At 46.0% G+C, this 23,362-nt stretch overlaps 1 protein-coding gene and 1 non-coding gene across 2 annotated transcripts in view; both read right to left on the minus strand.

Annotated features, from left to right (window-relative positions):
• The window catches only part of Pla2g2c (phospholipase A2 group IIC), a 68,333-nt gene that overhangs the window by 36,472 nt on the left and 8,499 nt on the right, over window positions 1-23,362 (minus strand). The window lies entirely within an intron of this gene.
• Window positions 7,141-7,245, minus strand: LOC122115358. Its single transcript, XR_006148758.1, has one exon. It is a non-coding gene; the product is annotated as a U6 spliceosomal RNA (small nuclear RNA).

Raw genomic sequence — 23,362 nt, forward strand, 5'->3', positions numbered from 1 at the left:
GCCTGGTCTCAGTCACGCCCGCTAGGCAACTAGCACAGCGCCTCCTACAGGACACCCCGGAACTTCTGCATCAGCAGCCCAGCGGGAGAATGCTGGCACTGCTACCTTAGCACAAGCAGACTGTCAGCCCCCTGGGAAATGGATGGCTCAGCCCTTAGGAGACAAGCTCTCCTCCAGAGCTGACCTTCTGCAGTGATCAGAAAGTTAACAGTTTGGCCTGACTCTGCCTGCGTTTCTGGGCTCGTGTCACGGCATGCATTTCCTCCCCTAGTGATGTATTAGAACACAGAGCAGCAAAGTCCCCCATTGCTGGCTGGGCAGCGGGCACTGAGCCAGGAGCTTTCTTGTGACTGTACAACAGCATTAGTGGTGGATCTAGAAGGACCAGAAGGACCCGAAGGGAGGGACAACTGAGAAGCACTAGAACCCTGATTCAGTAGTTGGCACTCCTTGAAACCAGAGGGCCTGGAGAAACACCATGTAAGGGGGGGGGGGTGGCCCTCCCCAACCCATCAGAAATCGGGAATGTTATTTTAAATGCTTTTGGTACATGTGCTTTGTCTACCAGAAATGTCTATTGAATATTTGCCTTACTTTTTTTTTCACTGCTCCTCATTAATTGATGAGGTGGCTTTTCTTTGAGGATCCCTGTGTCTACCCAGCCTGGGGAATGGCTCTCACATTTAATGAGGTGGTCTGTAGCTTTTGCAATGTGCTCATTAGTCACACTTCTCAGTTCCTGGTTTAGAAAAGACATTGAACTCCTGCAGACACACAATGAGTTCCTTCACCCCTAGCATTTGCCCCTCTGTAATGAGGCCTAGAGGATACCTTGAAAGTAGACTTGTGTCAAGAATTTATTGCGTGGAACAATTTTTGGGGGTGGGGGCGGGAGCTAAGGGGTAAGGGCAGGGTGAGCTACAGCTGGGCCCGGCTGGTCAGACATGAATCAAGGCGGGATTCTCTGTAATTCACTCAGGAAGATGACTCAACTGGCAAATGACGACTTTTGCAAATGTTCTCATGGACCATTTTGAGAAATGGGATATGATTTGCTGTGAGCAGGTGTTTTTCATGGACAGAAGTTTGTACACTTAAGCAGGGGATGATAAGTCTCTGTTCCTTTATGTAAAAACCAGCAGGCAGACCCCAGCACTTCTAGAACTTTATGCCAGGAAAAGTACCCCAGTGGCTGCAGAAAGGACCTGGGGGAAAATCCACTATTATGCCCATAGAATCCAGAAGCTAAGCCGGGCGCTGGTGGCTCACGCCTGTAATCCTAGCTACTCAGGAGGCTGAGATCTGAGGATCGCGGTTCAAAGCCAGCCCAGGCAAGAAAGACCATGAGACTCCTATCTCCAATAAACCACCAGAAAACCGGAAGTGGCGCTGTAGCTCAAGTGGTAGAGCGCTCGCCTTGAGCTGAAGAGCTGAGGGACAGCGCCCAGGCCCAGAGTTCAAGCCCCACGACCGACAAAAAAAAAAAAAAGAATCCAGAATCTAAACTCTGTGACCAAGAAAGATAATCCTTGGGTGCCCAAATACACCCCAGTGCTGACCCAAGAAGGGAACCCAAGAAGGCTTCCAACTGGCAGCTTGTATCCCTGGGGAGCCATGCGTGTTTAGGAGACACAAAGTCACCTTGAGGCCAAGTGAAGAATTACATAGACTAAATGTCTGCCAGGGTCCTGTGCCTCCAGCCTCTCAGAGAAGGTGGCATCTAGCAGGCCAAGTGCCTCTATGAAATAGTGCTTCAGAACCAACCTCCTAAGACTTACTATGAAGCCCGTACATCTTCCAGAGTAATGTTGGCTGCTCGACCCCAGGAATTTGTTTCCATAACAACTGCCCCATCTGTCCAGGGCTGGGTGAGAGGACAACATAAACACACCACTGCATGGGAAGGAGCCACAAACTAGTGTTCAGAGCCCCTGTTGAGTCTTGGCTGTCGTGCACAAGTTCAGAGAATACTAGCCCCCTTGAGCCTCAATTTCCTTATCTCCAAGGCACAGATGTTAACACTTCCCCCAGAAGGACAGAGGAGTAAAGAGAGAGAATAAAGGTGAGAAAACTTCAGAGCCTGCCCAGAGCCAAGTGAAGACACTGAAGGTCACAGTGTTCTTACTCATCTGAGACCTCACCTGCTCACCAAAAGGCCTGTGGAACTAGATTTCACAACCAACCAGCTCTAACCCCAAGATCTCCTTTTCTCTGACTAAATCTCTGCCAAAGAGCCCTGAATGCATAGATATGGACTCTCAAAACAAAAACAAAAACATATCAAATGTAGAAAACAAAGAATCTAGCATGGCAGTGCCTAAAGTCCTGTTACAGATGGAGGCATGTGACACTAGCATACCACCTGGAAGCCAGCCCATGAAGCAGGAACTAGCCTCCTCTCCGGGTCAGCAACCAGAAGGTCAAAGTTAGAAGGGTTCAGTCAGCTGGTTTGGTGTTTGTCTTGGGGGTGGAGTGAGAGGGCAAAGCCAGCCGTCTCAGAAAGCAAGGGGAGTTGCAGGACAACCAGGTGGTCATCTGCCCAAATATAGAAAACAAACCTTTACCTAGATTTTACTTCCAAAAGACAGCCACATTTTGCACCTGTAAAACTATTTCCTGACTGAGAGCTGACCTACATTGCTATGCCTGTCCACACTGGTAATTGTCTACCACAGGGTGCCTGTTCTCTGGCCATAGTTCTTTTCTCTGGGTTTTCAGGCTGTTAATTGGTTTCCAGGGGTTCTGTTGTACCAACTAGACTGACCCGTTCCTTGTGATCTGTCTATGGCTTCCTTGAGCATGCTCAAGAGGGAAGACACTCCCCCAAAGGCATCCAGCGGCCCCAAGGAGGCATCCTACCCACAAAAGCCACCCTAAAGAAAGAGTCATTTAGCTGTTCTTAGTACAACATTTGTGAGCCCATACAGATGGGGAAGAGAAGATCTTCAGGAACTAGAGGGGAAGGCAGGTGGGTGAGCCCCAGTGGAGAGGGCTCTCCCTTCTTTCTTAAGAGCAAAGAATCATCCAAGCAGAAGAGAATGGTGAAGATAGAGAGAGCATTGCTTGAATGTCTCACTTAAGACGACGCAGGAGAGTTCTCTGCTCTCCACTGAGAAGCCAATGACTCTATAGTATATACGGCAATGGGGGAAGGTCTTAGCGGAGAGGCCTTCCCTTTGACGGGGTCCAGCCTCTTCATCAATGTCTGGATGGGGTCAGACTTCCCGATTCCCCTGCCCAGGTGGTCTCCACTCATGACACAAATGATGGTGTGACCTCTACAGCACCATGTGAGCAGGGATCTTTTTAAAATTGATTTTCTCCATGTGATATCCCAAGTGCCTCAGAAAGCAGCTGGCACATAGAAAGAGCTAAATAAATATGGTCTAGGGAGAAAATGAATGCTCCTTTTACCCTTCCTTCCACTTTAAGGCACAGTAGATGTGAGGTATGTTCAGGAGATCTTGGGGCTCTGGTCTGCACCTGTTCTCCAGGGCTTCTCTTACAGGCCAATCACAGTTTGGATTTCACACTGTGGGGAGGGGAGCTGCTCATCACAGCTCAGGTTGTACCAATGTAGGGATGGGGGTGGGGGAAGGTCAAGGCCAACCAATGTGCACGGATAATGCCCACCCCTAGCCTCAAGATCCAGACCAGGGTGGAAGGAAGAAGGACTCCTGGAGGTATGGCTGGGGAGGGAGAGCTAGGTCAGGACAGTGAGTAATACAAGCAGGAGGCCTTCCAGAATGGAGAGGAAAAAGGCTTGTCAGAGAGTTCTTCTGATGAGTGATCACAGAGATTTCAGGACATGGTGGCTTTTCTGATTCACCGCCAGATACCACTGTGATGCATTTGGTGCCAAACCTCTGGTTAGACATGAAGCCTCATTATACAGCCTCTGTGGGGCAATGGGGTCAGCACCCTGATGATATTCTTCATAACTTCTTTGCCGGGATGTGTGTGGACATCTACATTTCAACCCACTCCTGGACACTGTTATAAAACTCACTTTTGACCAAGAGTACCAAGGAGAGTAGATTTCAGAGAGTGGGCAGTAAGTGTGGACAGGTGGTAGAAGCAAGTACAACAAAACCTGCCTGGGTAGGCTTTCTATCTGGAGGCTCTTGGCAGCAGGTTCTGTTGTCTGAAGAACGTAGAGAACATTTTGCTGGGGGCAAACCAGGCCGTGTGAGGCTGTACTGTGACTCAGCCAGGGCTTCAAGCACTAAAGGTTTTGCCCAGTTTTGGCCAGTTTAAGACATTCCAGCCCACAAACGTTCCTGAGTCAGATTCTCCAGGACAGAAAAGCTAAGGGTATTAAAAGTTCTCTGAATTCTAATCAGCTTTTTATTCTGATTTTTTTAAAGGATGGACAGACAGACTGGCAAATAGATGGACGGACTGATGGATAGACAGACAGACAGATAGATAGATATCGTGTTACTGAGGATGTCAGACAAGTGTTCTACCACTAAACCACATCCTCAGCTCTGAAACTTTTTTCAGGTACTAAGAATCAAATCCAGGGCCTCATACATGCTAGACAAGTGCTCTACCACTGAGTTTTGCACCCCTATCCGAATCAGTTTTTTGTTGTTGTTGTTGGTCGTGGGGCTTGAATTTTGGGCTTGGGTGCTGTCCCTGCGCTCTTCAGCTCAGGGCAAGTGCTCTACAGGTTGAACCACAGTGCCACTTCTGGTTTTCTATTGGTTAATTGGAGATAAGAGTCTCATGGACTTTCCAGCCCAGGCTGGCTTTGAACCGTGATCCTCAGATCTCAGCCCCCTGAGTAGCTAGGATTACAGGCATAAGCTGCCGGTGCCCAGCTCCTGATCAGTTTAAAAAATAAAATAAAATAAAAGGATTTTATAGCTTTAGGCTCTGTAAGCAATCTCTGCAAAGATTGGGATGACATTCTGGGAGTCCTGGGCAGGCTAGGCCTCTGAAGGAAGAGACTATAGCTGAGAAATTCTTTGCTGTTTACAAATACCCTCAAGAAACTAGTCTAAAACATGTCCCAAAGCACAGTCATATGTTGGAGCCAGCGTTGTAGATTTTGCTTTGAAGGAATGAACAAGGTACTGGCTCACCTTTCCCTGCACTGACACTGAATAATGCAGTGTGCAGTCTCCTTCCCAATTGCAGATAATCATCTACTCAGCGCCAGGCCTTTCAGCCACAGATTGCTGAAAAGTTCCAGTGCTGAGCAGTTCCTTGTGGTAGTTTAATCAAGGCCATGCTGTCTCCAGAGAGCAGCAAACAGGGGTGCTGTCTCCACTCCTTCCCTGTGATCTGGACAGCTATGCGCTTGGGAATCAGGAACTCGGAGTTGCAGGGGTTTCCAAGCAGTAGGAGAAGGTAGGACTGACCCTAGAGGCTTCAAGTTTTCTGTAAGCAGGGCTGTCTGCCCACCGCTCTTTCCTTTCTTGCCCTTAGACACAGATAGACCTCAGTGATGACTATTGGTCCCTAACCCAAGCCTCTCACATAGGTTCATCTTCCTAGAGCCTCTTGGCAGGTGATACACAGTAGAGAACTCTGCACCCATCACCCAGAGCCAAGCCAAGACAACTCTATAGACTAGTAGTAGACTGATTCTTCCTCCCCTTCCCCTCTCTCCCTCTCTCTTCCCTTTACCTCCTCCCCCTCCCCCTCCCCCTCCCCTCCCCCTCCCCCTCCTCCTCTTCCTTCTCCTTCTCCTTCTTCTTCATACTGAGGTATGAACTCTGGGCCTCATATTTGCTAGGCAAGCATTCTTCCTTTGGGCCTCTAGCCCTTGTATGCTTTAATTGCTTTTCATATAGGGTCTCCTGCTTTTTCCCCCCAAGACCAGCTGCAGACCAAATCTTTCTTCCTCCACTCCCCTCTCCCACCACACACCAAGGATGAGAGGTGCTCGCAGCATGCCTAGCTTGTTCTATACAGTGGGAGGTCTTGCCTCGGCTGGCCCCATACCACAAGCCTCCCTATCTCCACCTCCTGAGTGAGAGGGATTACAGTCATAAGCTACTGTGCCTGGCTTCCATCTCTTCTTTAGCCATCAAACCAAGAATATGCCCATGTCTATCGCAGCAAAGAGCTAAAGTGGTACTCAACCAAAATCAGAAAGCTTTCACCTCATGTTTACTGTAGAATAATGGTATCAAGAATGCGGAACCTAAACTCAGATCATGAAGGTGTATAGTGTCAGGGCCTCTGGCTGCATGATATTCAGGAAATTCATTTCCTTCTCTGGGTTTGTGTGGGGATCAGTCCACTTCAATGGCTTCCCACTAATTAAAAAACCTGCAAAAACAAAAGAGCAACGAGGCTGTTTTCCTTCTTTCCACTAGATGGCACTGTGTCTCCAACTGCAGCCTCCGGGGCCCAGAATAGTTCCTGCCAGTGTTCTCTGGTTCCACTTGGCCAAGCACAGGGCAGGTAGGGAGAGGGCGGCCGCTCTGCCAGGACCAGAACAAGATGGTACGATCAGGTTCTGCAGGTCAAATCGGGGCAGACCAGGAAATGATCAGGAGCTTAAATTTCCAACAGAAATTTGATTTTAAAAGGGCAAATCTTAGTTAAGAACAGATAGGCAAGTCCCTGGAGGCAGGCCTCAGACTTGGGTACTTCACTGGAACCAGAGGCTGGAGAACACTGGGGCGGGTCAGGCTGGGTCTCCACTTGCAGCTCTACTTTCCAGGTTGGCCTCTTGGAAGCAAAGACTCTGAAGCATGAGAAGGCACCCACCGTGGAGCCCTCCCCCTCCCCCCGCCCCACCTCTCCCCAGCCGAATCTACCACGTGTCCTCAAGGGGTGACAGCTCTCATCATTGTGACTGTCATCTTCCCTCATCTCTCCACAAGTTGAACATGACAAAACCCTTTTAGCTACTGTCTCCATATTGATATTATCTTTTATTATTATTATTATTTTGTAGGTACTGGGGTACTGGGGCTGGAACTTGGAGTATAGTGCTCTCACTTGCCTCTTTCCTCAAGGCTGGCATTCTACCACTTGAGCCATATTTCCATTTCTAGCTTTTTGCTGGTTAACTGCACAAAGGAATCTCATGAACTACCATCCTCAGATGTCAGCCTTCTGAAGAGCTAAGATTATAGACAGGAGCCCCAGCATCCAGCTCAATTTCATTTTATTTTTTAAAATGTGGAACACTCCATGGATTTACATGTCATCCTTGCGCAGGGGTCATGCTAATCTTCTCTGCATCGTTTCAATTTTAGTACATGTGCTGCTGAAGCGAACATTCAATTTTATTTTTTAAGAGAAGGCCAAATAGTTCATAATAATAAATGTTCCAGTATAACCATGTTGTAAAATGCAGTCACTTACCCCCTTTGGGGGGGATATTTGAAATAATTCAGTATTATTTAAAAACATTCTTTTATGGGGGTAGGTGGGGAAGAAATTGAACTAAATATATCTAAATCCACATTAATTTTTTTCTGTATAGATGGGTAATTATTAGCACATGAGGAATAAGCAGGAAGATGGTTTGGCTTGTGGCCTTTGTGTGTTATGGTTAATTTTTTTCCTTGCTAAAGTCAGAGTGCTCTCAGTTTTGCTCTGATGTTTGAAAAATATCAATAGCAAATCCCTAATGACCAGGACATATTGATTTGTAAAATTCTTTCTGTATTCCCCTAAAGCTCTTTTCCAAAGGTCAGATGCACTGACTGTTATTTTCATCATTCCCTTTCTGAATCTCACCATTGATGCTTTCCACTTAATTTTTTTAAACTTTTTTTTATTGTGAAAATACCATACAGAGGAGTTACAATTACATGTGCAAGATAATGAGTACATTTCTTATCAAGCATTGTAGCCTCCTCCTTTGTTTCCCCTTCCCATCCCTTCCCATCCTCCCCCACCCCTCCATCCACTTGATTTTTTTAAATTAATGTTCTTCCTTCTCTAAAGTGAGGACGATATCATGTTGAAAAAAGTCTCATAGTTAATAAACTTACTACCATAAAGTAACTACATTCACCACACATATTCCCCTCTGGATGCTGGCCTGCGAGACAATTATTTTGACATAATCATAGAGTACATTTTATTTGACAGAGTATTTCTTTTTATTAAAGACCTGCCAAAATTTTATCCAATATCTAGCTGACAGAGCTTTCCATGCCAAAACTGTCAATACTTAATCAAAGATGCTTCAGAACAAGGCTCAGTTAAAAGCTAAAGTGATAATGCATGATTACATTACCCAATGTGACCTACTTCATTCTCAGAAATAGTGAAGTGCTGTGGGTTCTAACTAGTAGAAATGGTCTATGAGGCCTGTACACACAGGATTCACTGACCTTCACCTGGGGCTCTCTGTTCCTGGTCCCTCCTGTGCTTTCTGGGTAACTCTACTTAGTACTTTCAGAGTTCTATTCTGGGTAACTCTACTTAGTACTTTCAGAGTTCTATTCTGCACAGCCTCTAGTTTACGACCTGTGTGGTGACACTGGCCATGTCTCCTTGCCTTTCCATCCTGGCCCATGGTTTAGCACAGCACTTTATAGTGGATAGTGTAATCAGTAAGAGACTGTCAGACAATGGGCTGCTACTAGTGACAAAATTGGCCTTCTTGGGCTGGGGGAATAGCTGGGTGGGAGAACACTTGCTTAGCATATGCAAAGCCCTGGGTTTGATCCCCAGCACCGGGATAGGGCTGGGAGAAGACTGGATAGGAAAGGATAAGGTAGGATAGGATAGGATAGGATAGGAAAAGGAAGGAAGGAAGGAAGGAAGGAAGGAAGGAAGGAAGGAAGGAAGGAAGGAAGGAAGGAAGGGACATTCCTGGATAGGAAGAGAAAGCCTGTGTCAAAAATAACAGGCAAGACAGTTTGGCTGAAGGCCTAGTTCAATGGTAAGAGTTCCTGTTGAGCAAGTTCAAGGCCCAGAGTTCAAAACCTCTGTACCACCAAAAGAAGGGAAGGAAGGAAGGAAGGGAGGGAGGGAGGGAGGGAGAGAGGGAGAGAGAGAGGGAGGGAAGGAGGGAGGGAGGGAGGGAGAGAAGGAGGGAGGGAGGAAGGGAGAAGGAGAGAGGGGAGAGAGAGAAAGAAAGAAAGAAAGAATGAGGAAGGAAGGAAAGAAAGAAAGAGAAAGAAAGAAAGAGGGAAAGGAGAAAGAGAAGGAAGAAGGAAGGGAGGGAGAGAGAAGAAGAGCAAAGAAGGAAGAGAGACAGGAGGCAAGGAGAGGGGGGAGGTGGGAAGGGAGGGAGGAAGGTGTGAAAGGAGAGGGGAAGGAAAGGAAGACAAAGGGAAGGAAGAAGGGAAGGAAGACAGAAAGGGTCTCCTTGGGGGAAAAAAGAAGGTAAGAAATAAACAGGAGCTGTCTCTCAGTTCCCCATGTTAAGGAAGAAGTCACTCTTCCTTAATATCCAAGCTTTTGCTTTCTGACTCCCACCTGGCAAAGAAGAAATGGCATGACCGCTGTATCCTCCAGGTTAGTGCACACCACTGACATCTGCAAACTCAGTGACACTCTTCGCCGGTCAATGCACATCTAGCAAATCCAGAACAGCTCCTCTGCTGGGGGCGGGGTGCTGCCTGCCCACTCCCCTACACCCCCACACACACTCACCAGCCAGATGGCTGCAGAGCCCTCCCCAGGAGGGTCAGAGCACTGTCAGTTATTACCATACAGCAACAGAGATATGCAGGGTCACTCCACTTCCCTTGGCTCTACAAAGAGGTTCAGAAATCACTTTACAGCACCACAGTGCTTGCACGGAACAAGTCAAGGTTGGTGTTCATGTTTAATTAAAACAAATGCAAAATAAACTACTGCTGTGTCCCTAGGTTTTGCTAACAGCAGCCTCACAGATACCCATAATGAGACATGGCAGGCCAGTAATTAAAATGTAGACTTGGTTTTCATGTCGTTACCAGGTAAGAACGGGCATGACTTGCGAAAATACTTAGGGAATGAGGGTAATTACTCGAGACTTCTCCGCAAGGTTCTATTAAAGCATTCCACCCAAACCCAGATGCCAGGACAAAAGAGCTACCTTTTTAATAATACTTCATCACATCATCATCTATTTATACCCCACCTTGACTCAGAAGGGATCTGAGGTAGCCAACCAGAGCAAGAAGAATAGAAATAGCTGCCATTGGTGAGCAACTTCCATGTCAGGCACTGCTTGTCAGGCATTTCTTTTGTATTGCCTGCAATTTTATGGAAATCCCGCCAGAAGAGAGAGCATGAGGGAGATAAAAGTGCAGAGTCTGGGCTGGGAAGGTGGCTCAGTGGTAGAGTGCTGGCCTCGCACGCATGAGGCCCTGGGTTCGATTCCTCAGTACCATGTAAACAGAAAAAGCAGCAAGTGGCACTGTGGCTCGTGGTAAAAGTGCTAGTCTTGAGCTGAAGAGCTGAGGGACAGTGCTCAGAACCAGAGTTCAGGCCCCACAACCAGCAGGGGGAAAAGTGCAGAATCTGAGAATTCAGGCCCTAAAATGAGGTTACTTGGTTTCTATCCAGTGCCTATGGCTTCCCAGCTATAAGACACTGACAGGTTATCTAACCTTCCAACACGCCGTGGGCCATCTGTGAAATAATCTCCATGTCCTCAGCCCCATCAGGCTGAGATTTAATGGGAGCATTGAAGTATGAAGAACAGTGTCTCACACGTAGGAAGGGTTCCACGGATGTTATAAGGTAGCAGAGATCAGCTGGTAGCCTCAGGCATGTTCCCAATCTTCCAATCCCCTTGCAGCTGGGCAAAGCCACATGATTAACTCAAGTCAATGAAATGTTACTGAGATGACATGTGTTATTGTGGTTGTTGTTTCCTGGATACAACTTTTAGGTCAGTGCATGATGTTTTGTTTTTTTTTTTTATTGTGTCCCCACGTGAGAGGCCTTAGATGGCATGTGTTGACATGGGGCAATACTAGATGGGAGACACGTAGTCCAAAGCTACAGATGGACAGAGGAGAGCTCAGGGGATATACATTCTTTACATCAAGCTAGTGGGGGAATTTCCATTCAAACTTCCTGGCTATGTGGCACCATCCCCTTAATACTTGCCTGTTTGTGAAGCCCTGCACACACATAGGGGTAAAAAGAAATCAGCCTTGCCGGGCGCTGGTGGCTCACGCCTGTAATCCTAGCTACTCAGGAGGCTGAGATCTGAGGATCGCGGTCCAAAGCCAGCCCGGGCAGGAGAGACCGTGAGACTCCTATCTCCAATAAAACCACCAGAAAACCGGAAGTGGCGCTGTAGTTCAAGTGGTAGAGCGCTCGCCTTGAGCTGAAGAGCTGAGGGACAGCGCCCAAGCCCAGAGTTCAAGCCCCACGACTGACCCCCAAAAAAAAAAATCAGCCTTGGTGAAGCACTCATTAAGATATCAGAGATGATAACTGCTGGGGAACACACAGATTGCCACCTCTGAATGTGGACCGAAGCCACCATGGAGAACAGCATCAGGAAAATGGGGAGGGGAGAAGCTTGGAATTCTTTGATCACCTGAAAAAGAGTGAGCCCTAAATCCTACGTTTGAAAGACATCAGAAGGCCTGGTACACCAGAGCCAGCAAGTGCATGGGAATCCAGGAAAGAGGACTGGCAGGTTCACGGAAGGGGGTTGAGGATGGTCTGCTAGAGCAGCCCAGGGCCAGCTGGTCAGCCAGGGAATACAGCCAGCAGAGGCAGGCCCACTCAGCCCTGTCTCAGTCTGATGGGCATGACTTGTGCTACTTCAGGGTCTCCTTTCCCTTCCCTGAAGGTCTTAGCATAATTAATGCTATATATTAAACTAGAAATCTCCTTTAGAACACCCTCCACCCCAGCAACGAGGCATAGAAATTCGCTTTTCAAACATCAGGCTAGCACATGGTTTGACTGTGTCCACTTCATGAGGCAGCTGATGATACAGTATCCTCAATCTTAACTGTCTCTGCTTTGAGGGATGAGGAACGAAGCCACCCCTTCCTCACCTGGTCCCTATACATCTTAAAATTGTCACAAAGGCAAAGTGCAGGGTTCACACACACACGCCTTTTCCCATAAAATCGTACAATTCCTGCTGCCTACCACATAAGGAAGGTATAAAAATGAGCTCAGGTGCAATAAAATGCTTTAGAAACCTCCTACAATGTGTTATGTAAGTGCTAAACATTAATTTCCAACAGCTGCCACTCAAAAACAAAACCCTAATTTAAAGGTTCTACCTCCGTTGCCTTCAAAACCTATGAGATTTTTGTCTTTGCTTTTGTAGGCCATGGGGCTTGAACTCTGGGCTTGGGCGCTGCCCCTCAGCTCTTCAGCTCAAGGCGAGCACTCTACGCTTGAGCCACAGTGCCACTTCCTTGTCTTTGCTTTTGCTAAATAACACTTGTGCAGAAATTGAAGTCATTCGTATGTACTGTGGAAAAATAGAAAATATCAGGAATATAAAGAAGAAAACAAAAATCATCATCCCACACCAAAGTGATAACTTTGGTACACTTATCACCATAGTCATTCACCTTTCATCTTTTCATCTCTATATCTTTATATATATACATATATATTAGATAGATAGATAGAGAGATAGATTGATTGATTGATTGAAGTCAGGATCAGGCTCCACACACAAACTGATGTCTTACTTTTATATTACATCATAAACATTTTCTTACATTTTCCACTAAAAACTGCTCACAAATATAATTTTAATGGCTACATACAACTCCTTTTCTGGTGATGTGCTTTGATCTCAATCATGTCCTCATTGTTGGACATTCCAGGGGTGTTTCCAAACTTTTCCTAGTATGATTAATACTGAGATAAGGGTTTTAGGGTTTATGAGTAATGTTGAGACAAAGTCTTAAGTTTTTGTGCGTTCAAGTTTTCCTTAGGATAAATGCTGATATACACTGGAGATGTAGCTCAGCAGTAAGAGTGTCTACCTAGTAATCAGGAAGCCCTGAGCTCAAAACTCTAGTACCACCAAAGGAAGGAAGGAAAGGAGGGTGGGAGAGAGGAGGAAAGGAGGAAGGAAGGGAAAAGGGAGGAAGGGATGAGGAAAGGAGAAAAAAAGGAAGGAACAAAGTGCTCTTACATGCAATCAGTTTATACTAAAACAAATACTCAGATTGTGCAAATCCTCAGCTCTGCCAAAAAAAGGGTAGAGAATCCAGTCACAGTAGCTGATGTTACTAAGGCCTAATTCAAGTAGCAGAGCTCTTTCAGGGAGCCCTCATGAATAGAGAAGTGACAGCTTCCAGCTTCCAGTATACAAAGAAAGGTACTCTTACGATTACTCTTCATCTAGGGTTAAGATACTGTTATATGCCACCACTTAGCCAGAGAGCTATTTAATCAAGACCAGACATTAGTTTCAAAGTGTAATATTGCCATTCAAAGGAAAGAATCTGGGCACTCACACCTTCCTTGTAATTCAAAAGGCTCTTTGAGAGAAGACTGCATTGCCTGCAGACACTAGCTGACAGACACAAAAGACTTTGCAAGTCTCACCTTTCTGTGTCCTCCATCTGAAAGCCCAGCTCTGACCAGCCAGCTCAGCTCTTGCCCAGTTGCCAAGGATACCCCAGTAGCTATAGCACCTAGATTCAATTAGTCCAAGGGCCCCATTGGTTAAACATTTTTTTTCTTTCTGTTTTGACAGATGAGTGCATTTTTTAAAAAACACAAAACAAAATACAGAAAGGTGAGCAGGTTTTATTCTTTGGATATGTTCAGTTACATGTAACTACTTATCACCCCAGACATCTATCTTTCAAAGAGAAGGAAGCCATCAATAAGCATCACAATAGTGATGGTGACAGCCACAATAATTAGAGCAGCAAATTATTTATTGCACTAGACACTCATGTCTGTGAAAATGGTGGGTAGATGGGTCAAACACACCCTTCTGGATGTGCAGCCAGGACCAATGTTAAGTAAAACTATAATGATTTCATTATTTCTTTTTTGGGGGGGGGGGTCCAGTCGTGGGCCTGAACTCTGGGCCTGGGCACTGTCCCTCAGCTCTTCAGCTCAAGGCTAGCGCTCTATCACTTGAGCCACAGTGCTACTCTAGCTTTTTTCTTTTTGCTTATGTGGTGCTGAGGAATTGAACCCAGGGCCTCAGGCATGCAAGGCAAGCGCTCTCCCACTGAGCCATCTTCCCAGCCCCTGATTTCATTCTTTAAAAACCCACTGGTCTTGGAAGTGGCTCTGTGGCTCAAGTGGTAGAGCACTAGCCATGAGCTGGAAAGCTGAAGGACTGTGCTCAGGCCCAGAGTACAAGCCCCATGACCAACAAAAACAAAAACAAAAACCCACTGGTCTGTTATTGGGTAATTGCACAGAGAGGCCTATAATAGACTTTTTTTTTGGGGGGGGGCAGTCCGGTCGTGGGGCCTGAACTCTGGGCCTGGGTGCTGTACCTTAGCTCTTCAGCTCAAGGCTAGCGCTCTACCACTTGAGCCACAGCGCCACTTCCGGCTTTTTTCTTTTTGCTTATGTGGTGCTGAGGAATCGAACCCAGGGCCTCATGCATGCAAGGCAAGCACTCTACCACTGAGCCACCCTCCCAGCCCTATAATAGATCTTTTGAGCAGTCTCTAAACATTCAGCAATGGAAGTTTTAGCTCCATTTTACAGAAGAGGAAACAGGCTCAGAGAGGTTTAAAAGACATTGTATCCAGTTGTGGGATTTGAACTAGCTCAACATCCTGAGCTCATGCTCTTTGCCTCACAGCCTTCATGAAATTGTTAGACTGGCAGTAGTTCTCAGTCCAAGCTGAGAGCATTTTGAGTCTGACAAGAGAGAACTCTACAGGGACACAAACAACTGATGAGGGAAAAGGGTAAGTGGAAGGTAGAAGTGAAGGGCCGAACTCTATGCTCTTCAGCTAGCTCCTTCTACTTTAGGGGTCTCAGCACAACCATCAGTGAAAGACAAGTGTTTGCAGCTTTCACTCTTCAGCACGGCTCTTCAACCAGTCCTCAAAAAAATAAGTAAATAAAAGAGAGAACAAAGAAAAGCAAAAGGAACTATGATTCTGTCTCCAAGGAAGAGAGGCCAGTTTTTAAAAATGCCCTAACACTTCACTTTAAGAAAACCCCAGAGCCTCTATATTAGAACCATTTTTTGGGCCAAAGCCTGTTAGAGGAGATTAAAAACAAACAAAGCATTCCACTAGGGAATGTGAGAGGCGGCCCTCTTTTGAAGGTAAAAGGGATGAGAATCTGTGAAGGCCCAGAACTATGACAAGCGGTAAGGATGAAGAGGAGAGACCAGCAGAATTCTACTAAGAAAATGACAGTCACCTGATGCCATGGGCCTGGTGGGTGAGATGAAGATAGCACCGTCCAAGCCAGGGAGAGCCACCTACAGCTTGCAGGGGAAGGCATTTTCCTCCAACATTTATGTATTTATTCAGTGCTTTGAGCTTTTCTTTGGGGCTTTAGAGCACAAAACATAACATCCCAAGGAAACGACACTGGGAATCAGGAGTCCAGATATCCCAGACCCTGTCTGCCACAAGCCCTCTGGAAGACAAGAAGAAAGGACTGGAGTCTAGCTGAAGTCTCTTCCCGGCTTAACACTGTTTAATTCAATTTGGCAAACATTTATTGAATGTGCAATTGGGCCAAGCAAATGCCCCTGGCTTTAAGACTTCAAGACCTGGCTCCTGCTCTTAAGTAACTCAAAGACTAGCAGGGGAGAAGCAGGGAGGGCAGTTCATGTGGTGCATGGTAGGTACAGCATGTTAAGGAGAGTAGCAGTCAGGGGTGGGCCAAGAGCAGCTCTGCACTGGGAGGCCTAGAAAGGTTCATGAACTCAATGTCTAGGATGAGGATGAAGGATCACAAAGCAGTTATTGCAAGGGAGTAGGACAATCAGAGGCAGCTTCCATGGCTCCCTGAAACTTGCTAACCTAGGGCATTCTAGAAGTCAGATCAGTTATATTCTCTTGGAGCAAAGGAGCTAGGTCATTGGTTCTTTATCAGCAGTGTGGTATGCAACCTTAAAGCAAAACCCCAAATCAAGCATAATTTCAGAAGTCTAAGTCCAGCTTAGGCTACACAGGGAGATCATCTCAACAAACAAACAAACACAACTAATTAATTGAATCCAGAGCCACTGTACCTGGAGTGGTCTAAACTCAGTGGACTTCTTCAGGGGCAGGCAATGTTCCTAGGCCTTCCCCCTCCCACCCCCGCCCCAAGCCTGCTCTCCTAGGTCTCCCCCTCATAGGCCTGCCCTCCCAGTCCTGCTCTTCTAGGCCAGTTCTCTTAGGCCTGCTCTGCCCAGCTTGCTCTCCTAGGCCCATGTTATTACCAGGCCTAGTCTTCCAGGCCTGCTCTGCCATTCCTGTTCCCCTAGGCCTGCTCTTCTAGACCTGTTCCTCTAGATGTGCTGTTCCCAGCCTGCTCTCCTAGGCCTGTTTTCCTAGGTCTGTCCCTCTCAGGCCTGCTCTGCTAAGCCTGCTCTGCTAGGCCTGACTAGTCACTTCTTACTTGACCTTCACTTCTCAGCTGCCAGCCTTCTCTGAGGAAATCTGCAGTGTTCCCGCAGGGCACGCCTGCGCTACAAAGGATTTATTTTCTGCAGTGCTTTGTACACTCTTTCCTACTATTATTTCTTTATTGTCTCTTTCAGAGTCACGTTTTCATCATGGCTCTATAACCTTTGATAGCACAAGTCCTGGCACATTTTATAGGCTATTATATTTTTAAGGTATGTCATTCAACTTCTTTTAGATACCTGTATTACTTCCTGGTACCCATAAATATTCGTTGACCTCAGATTTGGATTTCCCCTTTCCTCTCATTCTCTTCTTTCCCTTATCTCATGGCCTGGTGGTTCCTGTCATTTTCTCTTTCAAGTCAGGCCTTAATTCCCATAACTCTTACATGCTTCCACACCCAGAAACTGGCCTCAGGTTCTATGGAGTAATGTCGATTGTGGCAGAATTAGTCACTAGTGTCATTTCTACAAAAGTAATAATCAGCCAGGCACCAGTGGCTCACACCTATAATCCTAACTACTTAGGAGGCTGAGATCTGAGGATCTCGGTTCAAAGCCAGCTCACAAAGGAAAATCAGTGAAACTCTTATCTCCAATAAACGACTCTGAAAACAGCCAGAAGTGGCACTGTGGCTCAAGTGGTAGAACACTAGCTTTGAGGCTCAGGGACAGTTCCCTGACTGGAAAAAAAAAAAAAAAAGAGTAACAATCAGAAATTCCAGAATTTTGTCTAGTGTCCATCACCCAGTTTGACATAAAAAAGGGAGGAAATATTATTTCAAATATCCATCTGGTCTCAAGGATCACTGTTGCTTTTGCCAACAGATAATTATATCTACACTTTGGGAGATGTGCAGGTTCAAGAACTCAGCTTAGTCTAGATTTATCACTTAATCTCAGAAGCACAATACAGAGAGGGTCATCTGTGGGCACTTCTGTCCCCCTTTCAAAGCATACGATGTGTAAGCTCTAAGCACAGAAGAAAGAAAAAAACCCTTGTTTTCCAGAGTCTGAATACGACTGTCTCCTGCAGCGCAACCTCTCGCTGGTATAGGCAACGTGACCAGGAGCCAAGCATGAATGACGGAGTCTGGTTTGCTCAGTGAAGCCTGTTTCAAAGCAATTAAAAAGAGAATGTCATCTCCTGTGCAAGGTGCAAACAAAAGGCCATGGATGTTTTTCCCTTATTTTTTTTCTAAAATGGATCCAGGCTGTCAGCTACTTCATTAGCAACCTGATTAGTCTCTAATTAGTACTCTAATTAAGTGATCTTAAATCAGACTCCAAGAAGGGTGTGAACTGTATGTGGAAGAGAGGGCATGGTGGGCTAGTCCACTTGTAAGACATTTAAATGGCTTTCTAAACTTCAGTCAGCATTCAAACCCTGTTCCTGCCAGGTGAAGCTCCATAGCAGAGTCTTGCTCGGAAAGTCTGGGCAGGAAGGCACAGAGAACTGCTTGCTGAAGAACAACCCGGGGAAAAAATAATTGGAAAATATTTCACAGGCAGGAATAAAAAAGAGAGCAAAATTGAACCTCTTGGCTGTGTCCGTCCCCAGATGTCCTCTTGAGTGACTTTCTTTGACCTTATGAAGCCCTCAGATGCCAGATAACCATGGAGAATCTGGGAAAGATCTCTCAGATGAACGATTCATGGAGATCCAGCATCACCCCTGGCCAACCATGACAGGGCAAATGTGGATCTTCAACGATACCCCACTTCCAAGGTGTTCTTTTTGAAGTGGTAGTGGCTGTGTGGGGGCTCTATAATGCTCCTACTGCCAGTGTGAAGTGTGGGGGGGAAACCCCTGTTTCGCTCAACACCTCAACCACATCAGAGGTCCACAGAACTCCAACACAATGCCAGGGGAAATTTTCAAGCCTACAAGTACCACATTTCAGCTGCTAAGATTATTTTTTTTAACAATCAAGCACAAAGGAAAGGAAATATCTTTCTTTCTTCCCTAAACTCCCTTCTTCAAATTAATTGTCCTTTTTTTTTTTTTTTTTTTTTTTTGTCAGTTGTGGGGCTTAAACTCTGGGCCTGGGTGCTGTCCCTCAGCTCTTCAGCTCAAGGCTAGCGCTCTACCACTTGAGCCACAGCGCTACTTCCAGTTCTCTGGTGGTTTATTGGAGGTAAGAGTCTCACGGACTTTCCTGCCTGGGCTGGCTTTGAACCGTGATCCTCAGATCTCAGCCTCCTGAGTAGCTAGGATTACAGGTGTGAGCCAGCAGCGCCTGAATTAATTGTCCTTCTTTTGTAGCAATTCTAAGAAGGCATCAAATAAGAAATTGTGTGGTGTGACTCTTTCTGCATATAAGCATTGTGAGACAGAAGGATTCCACTGGATGGCCAACCGGGGGCCTGACTTGTACTAAGTCAGGATATAATAACCCTATCCTACCTCTAGTACTTTCTAAGCTGAAAAAGGAAATTGATGGAACCATAGATCATTATGGAAATGATAAGAAGCAGAGAAACTCCAAAAGTTTGCTAAATTAGGGGTAATGTGTGGTCAGGAAGTCTATCTGTTTGTGTGCACCTGAACACGTGTATGTGTGCATGTGTGTGTATGTGCACACACATGCATACATGCATACATGCACCTGGGGGGGATAAAATGCTTGGGGTAGGGTACCAAGTCATCATAAAACCTTCATTGGCTTATGCTAGAAACAAGTCAAAGTTTTCAGCACTGTCCCCACATGTCACAAGGGCAATGGCAGAAACCAAAGCTGACAACCGATCACCTCAACATTACAAATGGCATCAGAACACCCTGTGTCTCCACCAGCTAGGTCATCCGGTAGGGTGGAGTTAAGACCATTGCTTCTCCTCAGTGTGTTGGGCAGGATTTTATCTGCTCTGAGTCTATAAAGTATACTTGATCCTTACAGAGCTTTTGTGACTGTTAAAGAGAAAAGAAGGTGTCAAGTGTTGAACAATAAATGCTAGTTCCCTTCTTTCTTTCCCCCTCTCCTCTCCTTCCCTCTTTCCTTCCCTCCTCTCCCATCCCTTCCTCTTTCCTCACCCTTTTTTTTCCTTATGGTTTCCTGCAGTATCTTGCTTCTTCCAGGCCCTGTTCTTTTCATCTTCTCCTAAACCAGTTTTTTTTTTTTTTTTTTTTTTTTGCTGTCCCTGAGCCTCTTTGTGCTTAACGCTAGCACTTTACCACTTGAGACACAGCACCACTTCCAGCTTTTTCTGAGTAGTTTATTGGAGATCAGAGTCTCACAGACTTTTCTGCCCAGGCTGGCTTCAAACTACAATCCTTAGATCTCAGCCTTCTGAGTAACTAGAATTACAGGCGTGAGCCACTGGCTCTAAACCACATTTTTAAAACCTATGAAGGTATAAATTACTTTTTCATTGTTTTTACTTATAGATCAACTGAATCCAAAACACAGACCAAAATGTGTGTGTGTGTGTGTGTGTGTGTGTGTGTGTGTGTGTGTGTTTGCCTGTGTGTGTGTCTGTGCCAGCCCTGGGACTTGAACTCAGGTCCTGGGCACTGTCCCTGAGCTCCTTTGCTTGAGGCCATGGCTCATGCCTGAAACCCTAGGTACTCAAAAGGCTTAGGTTTGAAGCCAGCCAGGCAGGAAAGTACATAGATGCTTATCCTCTTACCTCCAATTAATCACCAAAAAAAAACAACAAAGAAAAAAAGCCAGAAGTTGAGCCAAATGTGGCTAAAGTGGTAAAATACTAGCCTTGAACAAAAGAGCTCAGGGATAGCTCTCAGGTCCTGAGTTCAAGCCCCAGGACCAGCACCAAAAAATTTCTTTTTTAAAAAGATATACAATAATTATACTTACTTATGGGTATGTCATGATATTTCCTTACAAGTATATAGTGTGTGATGAAATCAGACTAATTAGTAATATCCATTACATCAAGCATTTATCATCTCTTTGTGTTGTGAACAACCAAAGTCCTCTCTTCTACTTGCAAATACACAATGAAATATCACTAGAGTCACCTTACTATGCTATGGAGCCCCAGAAGCTATGCATTACTAGAGTTTAGATATTAAATGTCCCCAAGAGGCCACATTAAAAGCTTGGTCCTCAGCCTGTGGCAATACTAGGAGGTGGTGAAAACTTTAGGAGGAAAGCCCTAGTAGAAAGTCACTGAGAGCGTGTCCTAGATGGAGGGTATTGGACCCCAGTCCCTTCTCCTCTTTCCTTCCTGACTACCACAAGGTAAACAACCCATTTTTTAATCACATGATCCCACCACAATGCACTGTGCTGCCACAGGCCCAAAGAAATTGGGCCAAGTAAGGGCTCACCTATAATACAAGCTACTCAGGAGATGAAAGTAGAGGATTGGGGTCTAGAGCTGGTCCTGGCAACAATGAGAGTCCCTATCTGAAAAACAGCTAAAGGCAAAAAGACTGGAGTGGATCTGGGGCATGGCTTAAGTGATAGTGAATGTGACTAGCAAGCTCAAAGCCCTAAGTTCAAGTACCAGCACTGATAAAGAAATGGGGCTCAATGTCCACAGACGAAAACCTCTGAAGCCAAAATAACTCCTTTCCTTTATTGATTGCTTCCAGTATTTTGTCACAGTACTGTAAGCCAATTTACACGTCTGTACCTAATGTCCATAGGTTTTATGCTTTCCTGGAAGTCTCTGTGTAGGTCAGCAACTGAGATTTAAGGTCTTTATCCAAACAATCTAAATATGAAGCCCTGAGAACAAGGACTCGCTTGCCTCATTATCTCTAGGCTCATGCAGAATCTCCTTCCCCTGGCTCTTGTCATAGAACCCCAACAAGTAGCTCTCATCTCTCCACCTTTCTCTTTCCTTCTCTGCCTGTTTAGCCTTGACAACCGCAACAATCACCAGACAGGTTGTTACTCAAGGGCATCAATTACACACAAAACTGCTAACATAACTCAAAAGCTCTGACAGAATGACTGGGAGCAGTCTACATGGGAAAGGCTGCGTGTCTTCAAGCCAATGACATGTCTGCTAGCGCCACTTCACAATCACATGTGCTGCTACAGGGATGGTGACTGGACTCTGGGGCTTGCTGGGCACTCTCTGACAGTGTGGAGAAGACTTGAGAGAGTTTGGAAAAGACAGAGGGAGCAGGAGAAGGACAGAACCTGAAGCTTAGACCAGGTGCTAGTGCCTCTTACCTGTAATCCTAGCTACCCAGGAGACTGAGATCTGAGGATTGAGGTTCAAAGCCAGAATGGGCTCTCATTTCCAATTAACTACCAGAAAACCAGAAGTGGCACTGTGGCTCAAAGTGGTAGAGCACAAGCCTTGAACAAAAGAACCCAGGTTCAGAGCCCAGACTCTGAGTTCAAGCCCCACGATCAACACCACCACCACCAACAATACCAAACCTGAAGCTTATCTAGATTTAGGCGATAAGGAACCAACAAAGCAAGTAAGCCAAATGTTGAGAAAAGCAGTGGAATGCAAGGAAACTGGGAGAATGGAGAAGAGGCGGTCAGCGGTATCTGGTGCTACTGATGCCCAGCATTACCTCCTGTGGCTATGTGTGTGCTCAAAGGGCTTGACCTAAGTTATCTCAAATGCTACCACCTGTGATACTGTGAGTATACTCGTATTATACATGAGGAACCTGGGGCTCTGGGGAGGTTGCTTCACAAGGTCACATTGCTGGAAGCATCATTGTGGAAGAGTCTAACCCCTGTGGTCTAACCTAGGCCACATGGGACCATTCTCTACCATCTCCTGTTAATCGGATATGGGCTTATGGGACACCAGAATACCTAGGAGACTCCACCAAGGCTAGATATCCTGAGAGATCCTGAGACAGACACTTTCTTAGTGTTCCAGATCACTCTGGTGGAAGAGTGAGGCCATGAGGTACACGGAAGGAGAAAGTAAGCTGCAGTACGGTCACAAAGAAAGCCTCCACTGGGATCCTGGAGTAAGGCACAGGCAACAGAAAGGGTCAGAGTCGGGCAAGGGGACTCAGCCAAGAGAAGTCAGCTGCCAATCCTTCTACCAGGAGGAATGAGGGCTGCGAACCAGTGTGCACCACATGTTAGATCCTCACCACCAAACCTAACCTGAATATGTACCATTCCCAACTCATTTCCTCGGGAAGACTGCACACATTTGGCGGGGAGGGGGTGTCAGTGGGCCCGAGAAGAGGAGGAGGATTAAAGTATCATATATGACCTGGGTGTGAGGACACATATCTACAAACTCAGCAAAAACAGGGGGATCTGTAGTTCAAAGCTTGCCTAGGGAACAAAGTGACCACTGTCTCAAAATACATAAAATTAAGAATATAAAATAAAGTAGCAGATATGTGTCTAACTGAGGGAAGAGGAAGGAGAAAAAATTATCATTTTGTTAGCAGCCAGCACATTGCTAGGTGCTCATGCACTAGCTCATTTTATCTTCAAGCCTGCCTTAAAGATAGATAAAAATGGCAACATCCCATTTCTCAGATGAGAAAACCGAGGCACAGAGAAGCATTTATTTCCCTTGGTTGGTTCTGCTAAATAATTTGACGGAATAATGTCACTCAAAGGCAGGCTTATTCTCTTTTCAGCACTTTAGTGCTTGAAATATTCTCTATCTAAAGTAGGCAATAGTCCCCCACCAGCCAATGACACTAACATGCCTAGAAATAGCTCGGGTTCTGACATCTCAGACACCCCCCACCAACCCCAGCTAGTAGCACTTCACGCAGGAAGGGAGGCAGCTACAGTGCTGCCACAACCCAGTGTCCAACTGCGTGGACATCAGCTCTCAAGACCCCACACACACACAGTGCCAGGTACTGTCCCACCTTCCCACCCCCGAGCCCAGTGACCATGAACTTTTATAGCAAAAGTAAAGACTAAAAATCAGGCAAATGCACTGGTATTCCAGAACCCCAGATTCTGTCTTTAAGATTAC

Source organism: Dipodomys spectabilis, unplaced genomic scaffold (assembly GCF_019054845.1).
Source record: "Dipodomys spectabilis isolate Male_0828 unplaced genomic scaffold, ASM1905484v1 ptg000118l, whole genome shotgun sequence".
NCBI lineage: Eukaryota > Metazoa > Chordata > Mammalia > Rodentia > Heteromyidae > Dipodomys > Dipodomys spectabilis.